Consider the following 18,831-nt stretch of genomic DNA (forward strand, 5'->3'; position numbering starts at 1 on the left):
ACCGCTGTTGTTTTGGCTATAATTTCCTCTGTACACTTATCAGCGAGTGTCTGCTCTGTGCCTGAACCTTGGAGTGTGGAAACAGGAGGATCTGGAGGGAACTGGTAGGGTGGAGCAGAAAGTGGAAAAGAAGTCCATTTGGTTCATTTGCTTCTCCTTCTGGCAACAGGAGTGGCCTTTGATCAATGCTATGGAGTTCAAGTGATACCGAGAACAGACAAACACACATGGCTTCTGCCAGACATCCCGATACGGGTGTCCAGACATCCCGAAGCAGGTGTCCAGACATCCCGATGCGGGTGTCCAGACGTCCCGATGCGGGTGTCCAGACGTCCCGATGCGGGTGTCCAGACGTCCCGATGCGCGTGTCCAGGCAGCCCGATGCAGGTGTCCATGCACCCCAATGCGGGTGTCCAGACAGCCTGTCCATTTGTGGATTTGCAGTTGAGGGACCTAGCCAGAGAGAAATTCTGTCCAGAAGGAAGAATCACATGGATGCTGGCCACTTTGCTTTTTCATGGAGGAAATGCGTATGCTCCCTTTCCACTATTTCTTATGTTTAGCATCTAGTTCAGAATCCTCCAACCTTGCTTAGTTCCAACAGGCTCTGGTACTCGACTCACCGCAGAGGATGCTTGCAGGTCTGGTTGCTGGCATGGAACTTGGGTCTTACCACTTACTCACAGTGTAGTAGTCTGTTCTGTCACATTAGTTTACTAAAGAAGTACTGGCTGAATTTGCTTTATTTATGCTTCTGTTGCTCCTCCATTATACAGTTTGTGCTGTTGCTGTTCTGCAGTGTTTGTCATGGTCAGGGTTCTGGTGACACTGGTTTCTGGGATCCAGCCTGCTGTGTTGAAGGCTCCCACTAGGGTGAAGCAAGCATCTGGCTAGACCTCTTACCACATGTGGAATCCTGCCTGGTTTCTGGTTCTTTTGGTCTGAACATCTGCTTTCCTGTGAGTTATGAGCTAGTAACAGCCCTGTGGAGAGTGGGTTGGATAGTGGGGGCGGGGGGTGGGCTTCTGACCTTCCTCAGCTCTGCCCACTACCAGCCGCAGGCAGGTGTGTACCGGGCCTTGTTTACACTCAGCAAAATGCCCACGAACGACCACCCCAAACTGGAAAGGCTGGATCCCTCTACACGTCTGCAAGCAGACTCTCCCTGCTCGTGGGGAGTTGCCAGGGGGCCCTTTTGTTTCAGTCTTTTAGCTCATTTCCATGTGGAGAGTTGTCCTAAGTCATTCCACTGTAGCCTTAAGAAGAAGCCTTTCCAGGACACATGTGACCATGCCTCTCTGCTTGCGAGCCTGTGGATTGATGGTTGGATCAATTGACTTTCAACCATCTTGAATCTATAGCCCCAGTTAAGAAAATTGCAGAAATTGAAGTTGTTCCTTGTGATTGGACTTTGGATGGCAGTTTTGAGGCTATGATTCACAGTCCTTCTCTCTGACACACACACACACACACACACACACACACACACACACACACACACACACACACGTTTCTAATGGTGCTAAGGCCAAGCATCTATATCGCTCTACACCAATCCCTCAGGACACGAGTGGATTAGAAGTTTAAGCACTTCATTTGCTCCTGACACATTCGTGGTGTCAGGAAGATCTGGAGGGAATTTGTGCTTTGTACTTTGGGCGGAGTTTTCGTTATTTTAGCCTCTGGCCTCATTTGTGGTAGATGAACAATGAACTCTTCACCTTGCTGACTTGATCTGCCAAAGATTAAAACATCCCTTTTGTTTCTAAGAATTGGTCAATTCTGTTTACCCCTGGCCTTATGTTTTGAACATAGCAATAATTTCATCACAGAGACTCATGATTTTACTTATGAGTGATTTATCAGGGATCCTAGGTAATTGTAAGAAAATATTCTGCCATTCAGCTGTGTTTTGTGGAAAACTGTGTTAAGCATATCAGCTCGGAGCAGGAAGAATGGTCTGGAAATGATGGAAATGCAGCGTTTGCTCTGATTGCTTCAAGAAAGAGTTTAATAGAAAAGCACCTAGCTACATAAAGATTTCTGCCAAAACAACACGTTCTGGGGGCAGTTTAATGCTTGGAAAGGCTTTGCTGTTATCGAGCCGGGCTCTAAGAGAAGGTCACATTTGGGCGAGTGGGGCCTTAATTGGCTCAAGTGGGCTTTTGGGGGTTTACAAACTGTTTTGAGCTGAGCCTCGTGGTGTGTGTGTGTGTGTGTGTGTGTGTGTGTGTGTGTGTGTGTGTGTATGGAGTTTCAAGGACTTTTGTCACATTTGCCAGTGGCCTGGAAAATGGACTTGGGCCTGCTGTGTCTCCATCAGTGTCACTGTGGCCTGGTGACAGTATTAAATGAAGGGTGAGCTCAGGACTCAGGCCATGCAGGTACCTGGGGTACTTGCTGTAAGGCAGAGCTCTGGCTGTACCCACATTTTCTGAGCCAGAGCTCTGGGCGTGTCTGGGTGTGGGGTGCAGAAGAGAATAGATTTCTGTTTCTAGTCATGTTCTCCACAAGCACACAGCCACAGGAGAGCAGCTGGACCACAGGAGAGCAGCTGGGCCACGGGAGAGCAGTTAGACCACAGGAGAGCAGCTGGACCACAGGAGAGCAGCTGGGCCACAGGGAATCTGACATTGCCGTTTCCATCTGGCTCAGGTGTCGGTTTCTTCCAGGCCACCCCCTCCCTGCTGCATCATGTCTAAAAATACTCTGCAACCTGTGTTTGTGCAGCTGCTGGGGAGCAAGATGGCGGCTGGATTATTGAGGTCACACAGGAAGCTGCTCTGGTCTGTTAGTGCCCCTCCATCTTCTGACCCCAGTCCTATACATGCAGTGGCAACAGTGTCCCCCGAGTATGGCGCCTTCTTGACACAACTGCAGCTGTGTTTGGGAAAAGCCACTAGAGTACGTTAGTGACTGATGACTGGCCGCTCTGCTGAGCAGCACAGAGGAGGCTTGTGCTAGTGGAACCCTTGTTCCTTGAAAGCTCAGGACTCAACCTGTGCATTGTCTGATGGCCACACAGTGAGGTTATTTCTCAAAAAATAATTTACTGTTCTCTTTCCCTCTCTCCCCCTCGGGGGTAGGGTGGGGTGGGGTGGGGTGAGGTAGGGGTAGGGATGGGGTGGGGTGGGGGTGAGGTACTAGGTACGGACTGCCTCACTCATCTGTTGACATATTAATGGGACTCAAGTAAAACCCCAGGATAATCCACATCTTAGTCTTTGCATGGAAATTGCAATTTCTTGAAATCCATGAATGCTGATGTTCCCCTGGGCAGCTGGTGGCCGTTTACATTTAAATTCATGCTAGGCATTGTTAAATGCTCCCGTGTTATAGTGTGTTATTACCCATGAAGTTCACAGTGAAAGCTTCCGTTAGTGAATTGTCAGCCAGGTTCCTGCAGTTGTTTTCTGGTTGTTGAATAAGCATTATGACTCTTTAATTCCTCCAGTATAGTTCTATTTATCTATCTGAAATTAATTCCTTTTTTGTATGTATGTTGACATATCCCCTATTTTATTGTTGTTGTTGTTATTATTATTATTGTTATTATTATTATATGTGTGTGTTAGTGTGTATGTGTGAGAGAGTGTGGGAGCGTACTCCAGTGCATGTGTGGAGGTCAGAGGACGACGTATGGGAGGGAGTTCTCTCCTCCCACTTTGCTTTGAGGTAGTGTCTGTTGCCTCGGTCGTGCTTGTGCAGCGTGCTCCAGGCAAGCTGCCCCCCCACCCCAGCGCCTGCGCCATTTCCCCCATGTGCTTCCGTGTGCTCCAGGCAAGCTGCCCCCCCACCCCAGCGCCTGCGCCATTTCCCCCATGTGCTTCCGTGTGCTCCAGGCAAGCTGGCCCCCGAGCGCCTGCGCCATTTCCCCCATGTGCTTCCGTGCACCCACTGACGGGCCAACCGTCCCCATCTTTTAGGATCCGTTCCGGATAGTGTTTCATTCATGGCGCTTTCCTCAGTTCAGCTCTGACACAAGCATGTTCTCAGGGGAGGAACATACAAAATAAGTGTAATTTGAAATTGTATCAATAGTAAGAAAGGAAATGGGATCAGCTCTAGTAAATAAATGCTGCTCTTTCAAGCACAGGTGCCAAGGAGGGCACTGAGCTAAGGGCAGCAGGCTGCGTGCGAAGCAGGAAGTAGACTGTGGATGAGCAGGTTCAAACTCCAGGCCAGCGTAGGTGGAGTGCGGAAGTGCCACGTGGGCAGCAGGAAGTGACCGTGGCTTGGTCTGAAAGAACAAGGCAGCCAGGGCCAGGCAAGCCAGCAGTTACGACTGTGGCATTAGTGGACCAGGAGTTATAGAACGGGGAGCTTGCATGTGTCCGTGGCTGGAGGTGCTGTGGGTGAGGAAGGATGGGATTTGTAGACAGGGTGTCAAGGAGAGCGTTGCAAATTGCAGTAGCAGGTGGGTGAGCGGATGAGAGATTCTCCATGTGACGCGGAGGCTTAGAACTGCTCTGATGTCTGCCCCCCCCAGTAGAGTTTTGTTTTGTTTTCCTCCAGTGCTTCATGCTAGATTTCTTCCATCCTGTGGTCTGAACATCAGGACAGACTGAATTCTAACCTTCCCTGACTCATTGCAGGAAAGACCTTATTCTCCGAGGCAGGTTGGTGGAGGGAGTCCTTTGTGGGCCTAAGACAACAGTATACACTTGGAATCAAGGGTGTAATTTTTGTCCTTGGGCGTAGGCTGGGCACAAAATGAGATCCCCATTCAAAGGAGTTTTGCTGAAATAAAGGAAAAAAGAAAAGCAAGCAGATCTAGGGAAGCACTTCTCCTTTAAGGTCAGCAGGAAGCCAGATGTTTCACTGTTGCCCAGTTTCCTCTAAAATGCAAGCTAACCCTTGAGTTATACAGAGCATTCTTTTTTTTTTTTTTTTGGTTTTTCGAGACAGGGTTTCTCTGTGTAGCCTTGGCCATCCTGGACTCACTTTGTAGACCAGGCTGGCCTCGAACTCACAGCGATCCACCTGCCTCTGCCTCCCGAGTGCTGGGATTAAAGGCGTGCGCCACCACGCCCGGCTATACAGAGCATTCTAAACACCCAAGAAACAACATTTATATTGAATTCGATTTATGTACACCGCTGTAGCTGATGTTGTCAGAATCTAATTTTTTTTTCCCAGAATCTAAGTTTTTAGAGTTTGTCAGAGAGAAAAAAGATTTATTTTTGGAAAAGTATGCTCCTTGGTGTTCATTGATCTTGCAAATTGCAGGAAATCATTGTCAGAGGGAGGCGGGAGGTGGCAGCTGGGGGGGGCCAGCTAGAGAGGTGCCGCGGGCAGGTGGGCGGGCGTCCAGGGTGAAGGCGACAGGAGGCTCCGGCCGTGGACGCCAGTCCTTCCTGCTGGCGGCCTGTCCAGAGGCAGTCTCGTAGTCTCTTCATACCCTCCCGTCTTCCGCCATCTCAGTCACTTTTTTTCCCCTTTTTGTCAGTATGGAACACAAAAGCATTGCACTTCTGTGAAGATTCTTCACATGAAATTATTCCTTTGACTATTTTCCATAAAATGTGAAGTCAATTTCTTTTTCTATTTTTAATCATGAAAGTGAAGCCCGGAAGCCTCAATTTATGTGTAATGGAAAGATCTAAGTCTGTGGCCTTGTTTCCATTTTCCAGCCCTCCTCCTCTGTCAGGAACACGTTCCCCACATCATAGCCCCCGGGTAGTGGCTCCGTTTAGAAATGGCATTGCTGTTAGACTTCGGAGGGAGGGCAACGGCTTTTATTAACTGTTGGTGTCATTGTTGGGTCACGAAACCTTCGGGGGATGAATACAATTCCTATAGAATTTCATCAATCTCCAAATTCCAGACTGGGTTTCTGGGGGGTTTCTGTGTCCCCTCACCAGTTTCATGTTCCTTTGCCCATTCATTTCTCCTGGGATGAGTCTCTTATTATTGTAAATATTATTGTTTTTACATTTAAATGAGCAAGCATATAATGAATGGAAAGAACTAATTTAGAAAAGTTATTTTTAACAATGAGCTTTTAATAGTATTCCTGTGTAGAAAGGTATTTTTATAGAAACAGTTCTTTTTCCGTCATTTATTTTTCTTGTGAGCCCAGAAGACAGCATTTTATATCAGTTTTTTGTTACATGTAAGACATAAAATCAATATTCTTTGAAAAATTAAGGAGTTTAAGATATACCAAAACCACTTGATTCTAATCTTTCCTTCTTTGAAAATCAGTATTCTTTGAAAAATTAAGGAGTTTAAGATATACCAAAATCACTTGATTCTAATCTTTCCTTCTCTGAGGCAGAACTATTGATGAGTGGGTGCTGTTGATTTTCTAATCTTAATAAGATATGTTTATTTTCTCTCTTCATGGGGACTATGTAGTATCTCTTGGTATACAGACAGAAGTTTTATGTGTTGTGGTGGAACATACATGAACATGTGGTGGAACAGAACTTACTGTTTACCATTTGGGTACACTTGGTTCAGTGGCAATAGCACACCCATGTTGTCTGCAGCCATGATTACAGCTGTCCACCACAGAATGCTCCTGTGTTTCAGAACTCAGGCTAGACTCATTAAGTAGTAATTGCATTTCTGCCCTCTGGTCCTTGACGTGACGGCTCCTCTGTGAGTTTGGCTGCTGTGTATGCCGTCTGAGAGCCACACACTCTGCACATTGTCTGTAACTGGCTTTCTCTGTCATGATGTCTTCAGAGTTCATCCATGTCCAACCTTAAGCATGGGTCAAAATACAGTCCACTGTATAAAAACATGTTTTGTATTTTGTTTAGCCGTCATGGCCATTTGAGTTAATGTTCACATGTGATGTAAGCTATTCATACTTAGAGACCAGCTGGCAGAACACTGCTGAGGACTTTTTTTTTTCTGTGGGGCCATTTAAGAGTGAGTTGTTGGGGGCTGGAGAGTTGGCTCAGCAGTTAAGAACATTGGCTGCTCTTCCAGAGGACCTGGGTTCAATTCCCAGCACCCACATAGCAGCTTACAGATGCCTGTAATTCCAATTCCACGTGTCCTGACATCCTCACACAGACATACATGTAGGCAAAACACCAAGTAAAAATAAATAAATTATAAAAACAGAGTACTAAATTGTTGATCTGATGTCCCCGGCCTCTACACTCATGAATATATTTCCTCAAAATAAGGACATCCTCTCATAGAAATCCCAAACTCCTATAGAAATCCGAAAATTATCATTATTTTATGAGCATCCAACCCTCCAAAGCCATTCATATTCCACTACCTTTACCAGTAAAGTCTTTTATAGTGAAAGGATCCAGTTGAGACTCATGTTTTGTATTTAATTGTCATGTATTTTAGTGTCTTTCATTCTAAGTTAGCTTGTTCTTTTGTCACGACCCTGATTTGGTAGAGTCCAGGCATTGTTTAGAAGACTGTCTTTCAGTTTGCTCTATATGATGTTCTTCTGGGGCTGGATGCAGTGTTCACGCATGCGGACAGAAGCCCTTGGCCTAAGTGGGGTACCATGTGCAACATAGTTCTGAAGCTTGCTCTTGCCCGTCCTGCAGGGCGGGCACCTTAACTGCGAGGCTCTAGTTTATGAGTGGAGCATTTTGTTCAGCTGTCCTCTTCCTGATGGTTTATGGAGTCATTGGAAAGTTTCTGCTTTTATTAGTGATGCAGAAATTATTGTGGATATTTCCTTTTGTACATCAGGGTTTTCAAGGTAATAGAGAATTGCTTCTCTATAATATTTGTTATTAAAAACCCTCTGTGCTTTTAGCAAGTTTAAAATAATATGACAACTCCTAGCTGTACAAGAGGCTGATACTGGCTCTGAAATCTTTAAGTTGTTAAATTATCATCCCAGGCAATAAAGGCTGAGCCAAAGAGCGTTGCTGGGGCTTATTCTAAGTTTCTGTCTTACAGAGTGAGAATTATTATTAGTGATAAAATTGTCTCAAAAATATATGACCTTTTCAAACGCAAGATACTTTGGCGGAAGTTAGTCAGAGTGAAAAAAAAAAAAAAAAAACCAGTAGAAAATGTGGGCTTACCTCCCAGATACAATCTGTGAATACAATACCAGGTAGGCTCAGCCAATTTCTCTTTTAGTTTTCTTTTATGTCTATCTTAATAGGATTTAATAAAACGAAACAGGAGGAGGAGTCATCACAGGTTAAGAATAACAGGCCTGAAAGACTTGCCTGGATCCTGCCCAGAGTCGTCCCTCATCCTGATCCCTTGCTTGGCTCAGGTGGTGAGATGATACACACAAGGAGTCCCAGTGTAGACTTGTGCTAAGTCAGTTTGTAACCAGGAGAGGCAGCAGCAAGCCGAAGGGAGGGAGGGACCAGATCGGCTTTCGGCTTACTTTGCCAAACCGGTATTCTTTGGCGGACAGCAAATGAATTAATTGATCCAGGATTTGGAAAAGTGGTAATAACAGTGAAAAGAACTGTTCAGAGCTGAAGGAGGATCCCATCTCCTAATTGACACACCTGCAGGAAGAAGTGACCGGCCCACAGTCCCTGGACTGCCTGCAGCAAACACACGCCTTCAAAAGCATCACAATCCCACAGGCTCTGGGAAAAGGTCGTCATCATTTAGATACCAGCTGTAACCAGCTTTGGAGCTATGATTTAGAACACAGTCTCCTCACCTGCCTTAGTGGAGGTTTTGTGAGTTTTAAAATTGCTGTTTTGAGATGGGCCAGTCATATACATATTGATAAAGTACAATGTGATGCACACACACACACACACACACACACACACACACACACACACACACACACGAATGAGAATATGAGTGAACCCCAGGCTTGCCTTGAACTTGTAAACCTACTGCTTTAACCTCCTGGATAGCACGCACCACTCCATCCAGGTCAACATGACATTTAAATGGATACCATATGTAACAATCAGATCAAGGTAACTGGCTTAGCTGTCTACCACCGTCAGCATCTGTCGTTGCTTCGTATTGGGAGCCACTTCCCATTGGCTGCTTTGGACTCTACAGTTGGCCATTGCCAATCTTAGATGCTGGACTGTGCTGTACAACACTGGAAGTTCTATTAGAAGTTCTGTCTGCTGACCTCTCCCCAGTTCATTTCCGAGACACTGGTAACCTCTGTTCTCTCTTCTGCTGTGAAGTCAGCCTACTGTCTTCTGCATGGAAGTAAGAACACGGCATGTTTGCTTTCCTGTACTGACTCATTTCACTCGACTTAATGTCCTTCAGGTAAACCACAGTTCTCTCTTGAACGGCGGAATGACACTCCATTGAGTATATGTATTCATACCATATTTTGTTTATTCCTTTTCTGTTGGAGGACAGTGGTGTTTATTATTATCTTGGCCATTATGAATAAACACAGGGCTGTATTTGCCTCTTTAGGACCCTGATTTCCTTTATAAGAGGCTAAAGTACAATTGTAAAAACAAAGTGTCATTATGATTTGGAGTGAACGGCCTTTTTCATGCCCAGATCTTGTTTGTGGTCAGCGTGTTGGTGCAGCAGACCACAGCGTCCCTTCTTGTGGCCAGAGCATGTCATTTGCTCCATTTTCCTCGTTTTTAAAGGCTGTAGGAATGCTCACAATGCCCAGCATATCTTCTTCCTCTACTTTTCCTCATGGAGGCCTTTGGGGGCCGAGAGCAGAAGAGTAGATCAAAGCAAGGCTGGCAGCTCCATTCCTGGGAATTTCAGGCCATGTGCCCTGCTTGAGTCCTGGTCCTAGCTGGCTTCAGGTTGGAAGTTTGGGCCTGTGTTGTTTGGAGACCTTCCTGTCTCTGTCCTGGTGTTGACCCTTGGCCTCATGGAGGACTACTCGGTTGCTTAGCTGCCCTCTTTGGCTGTCTGCTGATACTTTTTTTCTTGGGGCTTTGTTTTCAAGAAGACATGGGCAGCCCAATTCGAATGGCTTGGAACTCTCCACTGGGGATTCTTGCGGCTTTGCAAGCTTTAGTCTCTATACCTTGATGGAAATCAGATGTCAGAGGAGAGCGGCGTGCATGTTAATGAGCCATATGGGCCTGATTGCATTTCAGGCTCATCAGCCCTGACCTTCAGAGATGAACCACTTACACTTGGCGTTAACTCGCGCTCAACAGAACAAAGTGAAGTGCCGGCACTGGGGGAAAGGCATCCCCACTTTCTCTGCCCTTCTAATCAATCAACCCCAAACTCTCAAAGGCCAAGTATTTCAGAAATAACAAATGCAAATAACTTCATGTTTGTGTTCCAAATACATGTTTTCCAGAACAGATCAGTGTTTTCATTGGCTTTGAGTGGGAGTCTAACCTCTATACTTGACCCACAAGCATATATGTAAAAATTGGCACAGTCGCCTGCATTTGGTTCCTTTTCATAAACCCTTGTTGACAGTTTTTTATATGTCAGATTCTTCACCATGAGAGAGAAGTAGGCATGGCTTCTTTCTTCAAGAGGTTGCTACTTCAGGAGGACAGAAGTCGTGCTGGGGTTACTGCTAGCGAGGTGTGCTTGTTAGGGCAGGTATATACCAGCACCTTGTAGACATCTGGGTGAGAGGCAACCAGGTGTGCTGGCTAGTCTTATGTCAACTTGACACACACATACTAGTTATCTGACAGGAGGGAGCCTCAGTTGAGAAGATGCCTCTGTAAGATCCTGCTAAGTCATTTTTAAACCAGTGATTGGTGTGGAAGGGCCCAGCCCATTGTGGGTGGTTCTATACCTGGCTGGTGGTCCTGGGTTCTATGAGAAGGCAGGCTGAGCAAGCCAGGGGGAAGCAAGTCAGTAAGCAGCACCCCTCCATGGCCTCTGCATCAGCTCCTGCCTCCAACTTTCTGACCTGTTTTGAGTTCTTGTCCTGACTTCCTTCGGTGATGATGAGCGACGTGTAAGGTGAAGAAGCCCTTTCCTCCCCAGCTGGGTTTTGGCCATGGTGTTTTTGTTGCAGCAATAGAAGCCCTAACTAAGACACCAGGTCTGAAAGTGTGATGCCTTTCTGCAAGAGTGGGAGCCAGGAGGAACAGCAGGTCTGCTGGTGCAAGAAAGCTACAGACGGGGAGAAGGACAGTGGGCCTAGAGAGGCTGCCAGATGAATGTGACACTCAGAGTGCTGGCATGGAACGTGCACTTGGCCCCTGGGCACTCTGCAGCCACTGAAGAGAGTTAAGCGCAGGGCTGAATGGGCAGATCTATTCTGTAGCTGTGACCTTGTAGTAAATGTCAGACAGTTTGGTCCGGACATGGCAGGGAACCTACTCTGGGTCTGGATAGAGAGTTGCAGAGCAGGAGACAAATGGACTGGGGATGACAAGTAGAGTGAGATCATCAGCTTAGGTGGGGCTCTACATTCGGGCAGTGCTTTCTCTGCACCCCTATATGTCTGTGTGTGTGTGTGTGTGTCTGTGTGTGTGTGTGTGTGTGTGTGTGTATGTATGTATGTATGTATTGTTCTTAACTATTTTATTTTATGTATATGGGTGTTTTGCTTGCATGTGTGTCTGTGTACTATGTGAAGGCCTAGTGATGACATCATATACCAGGAGACTGGAGTTATAGATGGTTGTGAGTGCTGGGAATCCAGCCTGGGTCCTTCGGAAGCACAGACAGTGTTCTCAACTGTTGAGCCAGCTCTCTGTGCCTGGGCAATGCTGTTCAAAGGGCCCTGCTGATCCCTGAATTGATGTGGCTCAGGACCAGTTGTTCATCTATCCTTTTGCCATCATTACTGGGGTATCCCTTGACAAGACTGGGATGCCTGTGGGTGAGTAAAGGGAGTGGAGATAAGCCCCTCTGCAGACAGTGTCAAGGAATAGTGTCTGCTTTATTGCTCGTGAGCAAGCACTTATAAAGTGGAGGCCTGTTGGCTGTGATGGCTAGCACATTACCTTGGACGAGATGACAAGCACTCACACTGCCAGGGTCTCCATGTGGAAGAAGAACACTAAAGGAGACATGGAGAGTGCAGACTCGCCTGTGGGCCAGCTCCTGGCTCCTCATGACTTCACAATTCTGACTATAAGAGCGTGGTGTCCCTTGCTTCTTATTTAGAAGCACAGTGTGCCAAGGAGGCCACTAGGTCATGTCAGCATTTCTCGTACATCCCTTCTCTTCATTTTGATAATTTTTTTTCCCTGCTGTAATTTGGGTCCAAAATGCTGCCCTCCATATGTTCAAGACTCACTTTCTAGCTACCTGTGGCTTAAGTGTTAGGCTGAGCCTTTAGGAGACGATGCTTGGAGGACTGAGGTTGGTGGAGCTGTTCACAGGCTGTTGGAGCCCAGCCCTCTCGCCTCTCTGTCTGCTTTCTGGCCACCAGAAGGTGAGCAAGCCGAATACTTCTTGCCATGCTTTGCTGCCGAACCCCCAGGTCAAAACAGTGGGACCACACAACTTTGGCCTAATACTGTGAGTCCACATGATCCTTTCCTCCCTGTTAGCTGCCCTGTCTAGGCTTTGCCACAGAGATAGAAGGCTGCCTCACAGAGTCCCCGATGGCCCTTGTTCCCTAGTTTTGTTTTGTTTTTCCTTTTGTTACGGCAACCACCATGACCCAAAACAACTTTGGGAGGGAAGGGTTTATTTGGCTTACAGCTTACAGTCAGTCCATCATAAAGGGCATTCAAGATGGGAACTTGAGGCAGGGAGGAATGCTGCGCACTGGCTGGCTTGCTGGCTCACATTCAGCCACCTTTCTTATATATCCAGGACACCTGCCCCAGGGTGGCCATACTCACAGTGGGCTGGTCCCTCCCATATTAATCATTAATTTTAAAAAATGCCCCATAGAGTTACCTACAGTCTAATCTGATGGAGACAATTTCTCGGATGATGTTCCCTCTTCCCAGATGACTTTAGTTTGTGTCAAGTTGACAAAAACTAACCGTCACACCTTAGGTATGGATGAAAGGCCAGATGACGGCTACAGGAAACTGCTGCGTTTTCTTCTTTGGTTGCTAGAAGGGCCAACTGCAGGGTCCACATGCTTGGGAGCTTCTGTTTAAGCTGCACTTTTCAAAACTGGGCATACAATCACCCATTGCCTGGCCTGCTCCCTAGACCAGAGGCAGCAGATCCTCTGGAAGGAAGGGGCCAGACATGGTTCCATCGAAAGTGAAGTTTGAGATCAAAGCTGGCCTGGACAAGGAGGGACCATGAGGACAGGGTTGGATGGACCTTTTTCTGGCCTCAATGAAGAAGGAAAATGCCAGATTACTTGGTCAGAAGGCACGGGGTTGTGGTGGCGGTAGTGCCCATAAAGGCACTAAAATGCCAAACTTTTTCTATGAACTCTAGTATCTGTCACGGTGCCTTTCCTATTAATATCATTCAAGCGAAGGAAGAATAAACATTGACGGCATGCACATGGCCTTTACCATTCTGAGCTGAGCATGCAGTGCCAGTTTTAAACACAGTTGACTCGCATGTGAATCACCAGAATGACTCACTTTGTATTTTGTAGTTCATTCATGTAGGTCGTGCAGTTCATTCCAACAAGAACAGTAGGAATTGGCTTAGTGGGTTTTGTTCAATGCTCATCACGCACATGTCTGCCAATACCCCCTCCATTACTGAGGAGTAATGAAAGATAAGGAGCCGGCAAAGGAGCTGCCAGCCCTGTTCTTCTTCTGTGTTGCTGCATCTAAGGCGGGTTATAATTCAGGCTGATAGTACAGAGCGAAAAGGCAGTGATGAGGCTCTTCCAGGGTTGGGTACCTTAGAGCCCTGCTGTTCTTTCTGTGCTCAGGGCAGTCCTGCTTAGAGGAGAGCTGTGGCCCGAGGGCTTCCAACCTCGCTTGTTCAGTCATAGGTTTGACTCTCCTATACTACACTTGCTTTGAGTACCGCTGGACCCCTAGGCATTGTGAGTCCATGGGAACCCTGCACCCAGAAAGCTGTGTGTTGACGGCAGCAGGGTAGACAGCACACACTCATACTGTGTGTCTCCTTTGTGCATGAGCATATGGCACGGCCTCATAAGACTTCACTAAGGAAAAGTAGATTCATGGGTAAACTTATTAAGAAACTCAAGATGGCAGTGGCAGAGCATTAAATAAATGCAGACCTTAGTGAGTGTGGGGACCATGTGCTTGTTCAGTTCCCATGCCTGTGAGCTCAGCCCTGTCCTCCTCCCTCCAACTGGTCTACCTTCCCATCCTCCTGGCCTTCCACTCACATGGTTTGTCATCCATCCTGGGGCTGCTCCGTGCCTCACCCCCAGGGTTTCATACTGCCCTTCCCATTCTTTTGTCAGATTTATTACCTCTAAAATCTTGTTTCGTCTGGTTATTTTACCTTTGGAACTTGATGTCTAGATTGTCAGTTCCCCAGGCCACGGGGTAGACGAGAGGCAGCTCAGAATGAATATGTGTCCTTTACTGCAGAAGTTTGGGCTGTGTGACAAAGGAGGCATCATACACTCATGACAGATGGAAGATTTCTCAGGAAGTGGTAACTGGGCAACTGGTTGGCAACTATGGAAAATTAATCATTTTAGATCCTTAGTTTATGCTACCCCTTAGAGTACATTTCAATGGAGTTAAAGAGATAAGTGCAATTTAAAAGAATCTCACAGAGGGTCCTGGCCTTCCCTAAATATCAAAATGTATTACGCCGCTGTAGTAACGAAAGCAGATGGTGCTGGCAGAGTGAGAGAGAAAGCTATTAGGAGCCTAGATGGAAGACCCGACAGAATCCAATTATTTATGTAGAGTTGGGCTCTCGTAAGGGAAGTATTTCAGATCAGTGGCCAGAGGTGGATTTTCAGAAAAGGCATTAGGACATATATTCAATTACTTTTAAAAACTGAGTGAATAGCGTGAAAATGCAGTAGATACACCATTATATAAAATAAGCATATCTGTAAAAAAAAAAAATACATGTAGTGTGATTCTATTTATGTGAAAACAGAAACCATCTGTTGGTATGCAATCAGTCTGGCTGCCTCCCACTATTGTGGATCCCTTGTGTCTAACACGTTCTGGTAAAAGAGTTTTTAATCCCACCCTCTTTTTTTGAGATATAGTTTAATATGTAGCACAGTCTGGCCACGAACTAGGGATTGCACTGCTCATGCAGTCTGCGTGCTGGGGTTGCAGCTATGTACTGCTATACGCCCCAAGGAGAGGGTTTACTATACCCCCCCCCCCCCCGCCCAAATCCTACGGCCTTTCTGCAGAGCTCTGCTGCTGTACTCCTGGTCCTACCGCAGACAGTGCCGAGCCTGGTAGCTGGACTGCTTCCTGACAGACCAGAGCCATAGACCATGCAGTGTGCCCTGAGTGACTCCACTTGCACAGCTGAGGCTGAGGCACCTAGATCTCAGGATTACTGTTTAAAGGGTTAAGGCATCAAACGAACACATTTTTTATCTATGCTGGGAGGCAGAATGCCTGCCAGTTGTCTGTCCAGAGGATTTGAGATGAAGCCTGGACGCCGACACACGCCCGCATGGTTTTCATGGCTTTGGAGAAAGCCTTGGAGCAAAAAGATCAGTGATGAGGCAGCATATGCATGGAGCTGTCTGAGGTGGGGACACTCCAAAGTACCCACACTTCAGTATGCACACATAATTTGTATTTTATTCTTAAAGATAAGTGCTCTTCTAGGCTTTTTGGAGGGTCCTCAGTAAATATCAGCTGGAAAATACTGGTTATATAAATAATTTTTAAAGTGGTGAGAGAAATGCCCCCTTTCAGCTTTCTGTTTTCTGTCTGGTAGAGTAGCTCTTAGGAAGAGTGAGTGTCAATCAAACTCTCGAGAGATCCCTTTACTTTCTGAGTTCCTACTCATCTTGCACAGGAACTGGCAGGCTGTCCAGAGAAGCACCTCTAGGTTTTGGCTTGAGCTGTGTATAGCCTGAGGGCCTCAGGGCTGGGGCAGGATTCCAGCCCTTGCGAGGTGGGGGGAGGGGGGAGGCGACAGCCCTCTTGGCTCATTTGTGATGTTGTCTGGGCAGCTCTACCCTTTTCTCTATTAGATAGGGAAGCATGGGTTGACTAGGCTCAGGTGATCCTCCTGAGGCCTCCTTGAGAAGGTGCAATGACAGATGTAGACCACCCAGGAGCAGGATGTGAGGGTTGCTATGCATTGGTTGTTTTCCTCAGTGCTGCCACCACCACCTTGGCAAGGAGCGGCTTTAGGGAAGGAGGGTCATGTGGCTCTAGTTTCACAAGCCATGATCACTGTGATGGCAGAAAAGACATGGTGGTGGCAGGAGCCAGGAAACAGAAAGGACAGGAGATGGGCAGACTCAGAAACCTCCATGCTCACCCCTGGCCTCCACTGTCCAGTTAGGCCCCACCACGAGGACCCCCTCTGCTGGGGATCAGATGGTCCAACCCACGGGCCCATGGGGAACATTTCACATCTCAGCCCACAGCATTCTACTTTCATGGCATCTTGGCCATCTCATATAACAAAATACGCCCATTCCAAATTCAAAAGTCCTTGTAGTCCTTAACACTCCAACAAAGTGTTCCAGAGTTCTGTTTATCACTCAAGGCAGCCTCTTCACTGTAAGCCCCTGTTTGTTTTTCATAAGGGTTTTATGTTTATTTTGCTTTACAGTGTATGAATGTTTTGTAAGCATTCATGTATGCCAGAGAGGTCAAAGAGACAATAAGAATGGGGTTGGGGATTTAGCTCAGTGGTAGAGCCCTGGGTTCGCTCCTCCACTCTGGGAAAAAGAAAAAAAGACAAAATAACAAAAAGACAAAAACAAAACAAAACAAAAAACAAACAAACAAACAAAGAGACAACAAGAAGACCTGCAAAATCAACTAACCTGGGCCCATAGGGGCTCACAGAGACTGAACTACCAACCAGACGGCATCTATGAAATAGACTTATTTCAGTTCCCTCTCCTACCATCCTCCCCACACGGATCCCTCATGTTCCCCTTCCCACCCCCTCTCCCACCTAGTTACCTTCCTCCATCCACCCCAGATGTCTATTTTATTTTCCCTTCTCAGTGAGATTCAAGCATCCTCCCTTGGGCCCACTTTGTGTTTACCTTCTTTGGGTCTGCGGACTGTAGCAAGGTTATCCTGGCTAAAATCCACTTGTAAGGGTTTCCTCACCCAGGGTAATCTTTCTAGCTTCATTCATTTGCCTGCAAATTTCATGGTGTCGTTGTTTTAATAGCTGAGTAGTATTCCATTGTGTAGATGTGGCACAGTTTCTTTCTTTTTCTTTTCTTTTTCTTTTCTTTTTTCTTTCTTTTTTTTTTTTTTTTTTTTTTTTTTTTTGAGACAGGGTCTCTCTGTGTAGCCTTGGCTGTCCTGGATTCACTTTGTAGACTAGGCTGGCCTCGAACTCACAGCGATCTGTCTGCCTCTGCCTCCTGAGTGCTGGGATTGAAGGTGTGCGCCACCACACCCAGCTTGTACCACAGTTCCTTTACCCATTCTTCCGTTGAGGGACATCTACATTGTTTCTAGGTTCTGGCTTTAAGAATAAAGCTTCTATGAACATAGTTTAGCAAGTGTCCTTGTGGTGTGGTGGATATCTTTTGGGTATATGCCCAGGAGTGGTATAGCTGGGTCTCGAGGTAGCACTATTCTCAATTTCCTGAGAAACTACCAAATTGATTTGTTGGTCTCTCACTTTGTAGTTAGTGAGCAGAGGCTGCTGATAACAGCTCATTGGCGAGAGTGTTTGCCTTTCATATACAAAGTCCTGAGTTTGATTTCTAGCATCACACAAAACTGGGCACAGTGGCACATGTAATTCCAGTACTTGGGAGGCAGCTGGCAGGAGGCTGAGAAATTCAAAGTCATCCTTGGATATATAGTTTGAGGCTACTCTAGGCTGCATGAAACCTCACCCCAAAAACAACAGCAATAGCAACAACAACCAAAAACAAAACAAAACAATATGTAAAGCAAAACCCAAGAAACCCAAAAGCAGTGTGTGGTGACTGTGACAAAGCCTGGACAAGATCCTGTCTTGTAACTCCCTCTGGCAAGCAGTCTATTACTTTAAAAAAAAAAAAATTAAGTTTTATTCTACATGTATGGATGTCTTGCTTACATGTGTGCCTGGTGCCTGCAGAGGACAGAAGAGGGTTTTGGGCTTTCTGGAGCTGATACTTCGAATAGGTAGTTATAAGCCACCATGTCGGTGCTGAAGATCGAGGTCCCTTATGGAAGGGCAGGCAGTGCTGCTAACTGCAGAACCAGTCCTCCAGCCCTCCAGCTCCCAGCTCTCTGGCTCTCTGGCTCTCTGGCTGTCCGGCTCTCCAGCTCTCCAGCTCTCCTGCTCTCCAGCTCTCCTCTCCAGCTCTCCAGCTCTCCAGCTCCCAGCTCCCGGCTCTCCTTCTCTCTGGCTCTCTGGCTCTCTGGCTCTCTTCTCTGGCTCCCTGGCTGCCCAGCTCTCCAGCTCTCCAGCTCCCACGACTGTTCTCATTAAGTCAGTCTCGTTTTACTTCTTAGCATGTAGGCAGAGCAAAGCCAGATTCTTTGTCAGAATACGACACAAATGCAAATGGTTCTAACTTCATTCCCAACAGGTTCCTTGTTTCCCTCCAAAACGCTGCGGTCCTTCCTCAAAGGCCTGAAGCAACATGCTCAGGGTTGTGACTACAGCAGCTGCCCCTCTTCTCAGGGCTGTGACCAAACACCCAACATGGAGCAGCTTAAGGAGGAAGGCTTTATTCTGACTACAGTTTTTTTTTTTCACCTGGGTATTTTTTTTCACATATACATTTATCTTATTAATAAATACAATAAACTACATACAGCAGGAAGAACCATGAAACAATCAGGAATTATAAAAATGTTACATTCATAGTGTTTTGGCTACTTGAGTTTGGCAGCCTTGAAGAAAACATCTTTCCTGTATTGGTGTGTCCAAAATTCTGAATGGAAATCAATA

At 46.5% G+C, this 18,831-nt stretch overlaps 1 pseudogene; it reads left to right on the forward strand.

Moving 5' to 3' along the window:
* Nucleotides 1-293: 293 nt before the first annotated feature.
* Nucleotides 294-18,831, forward strand: part of LOC127188486 (vacuolar protein sorting-associated protein 16 homolog) — a 46,590-nt pseudogene continuing 28,052 nt past the window's right edge.

This window comes from Acomys russatus, chromosome 4 (genome assembly GCF_903995435.1).
Source record: "Acomys russatus chromosome 4, mAcoRus1.1, whole genome shotgun sequence".
NCBI classification, from domain to species: Eukaryota; Metazoa; Chordata; class Mammalia; order Rodentia; family Muridae; genus Acomys; species Acomys russatus.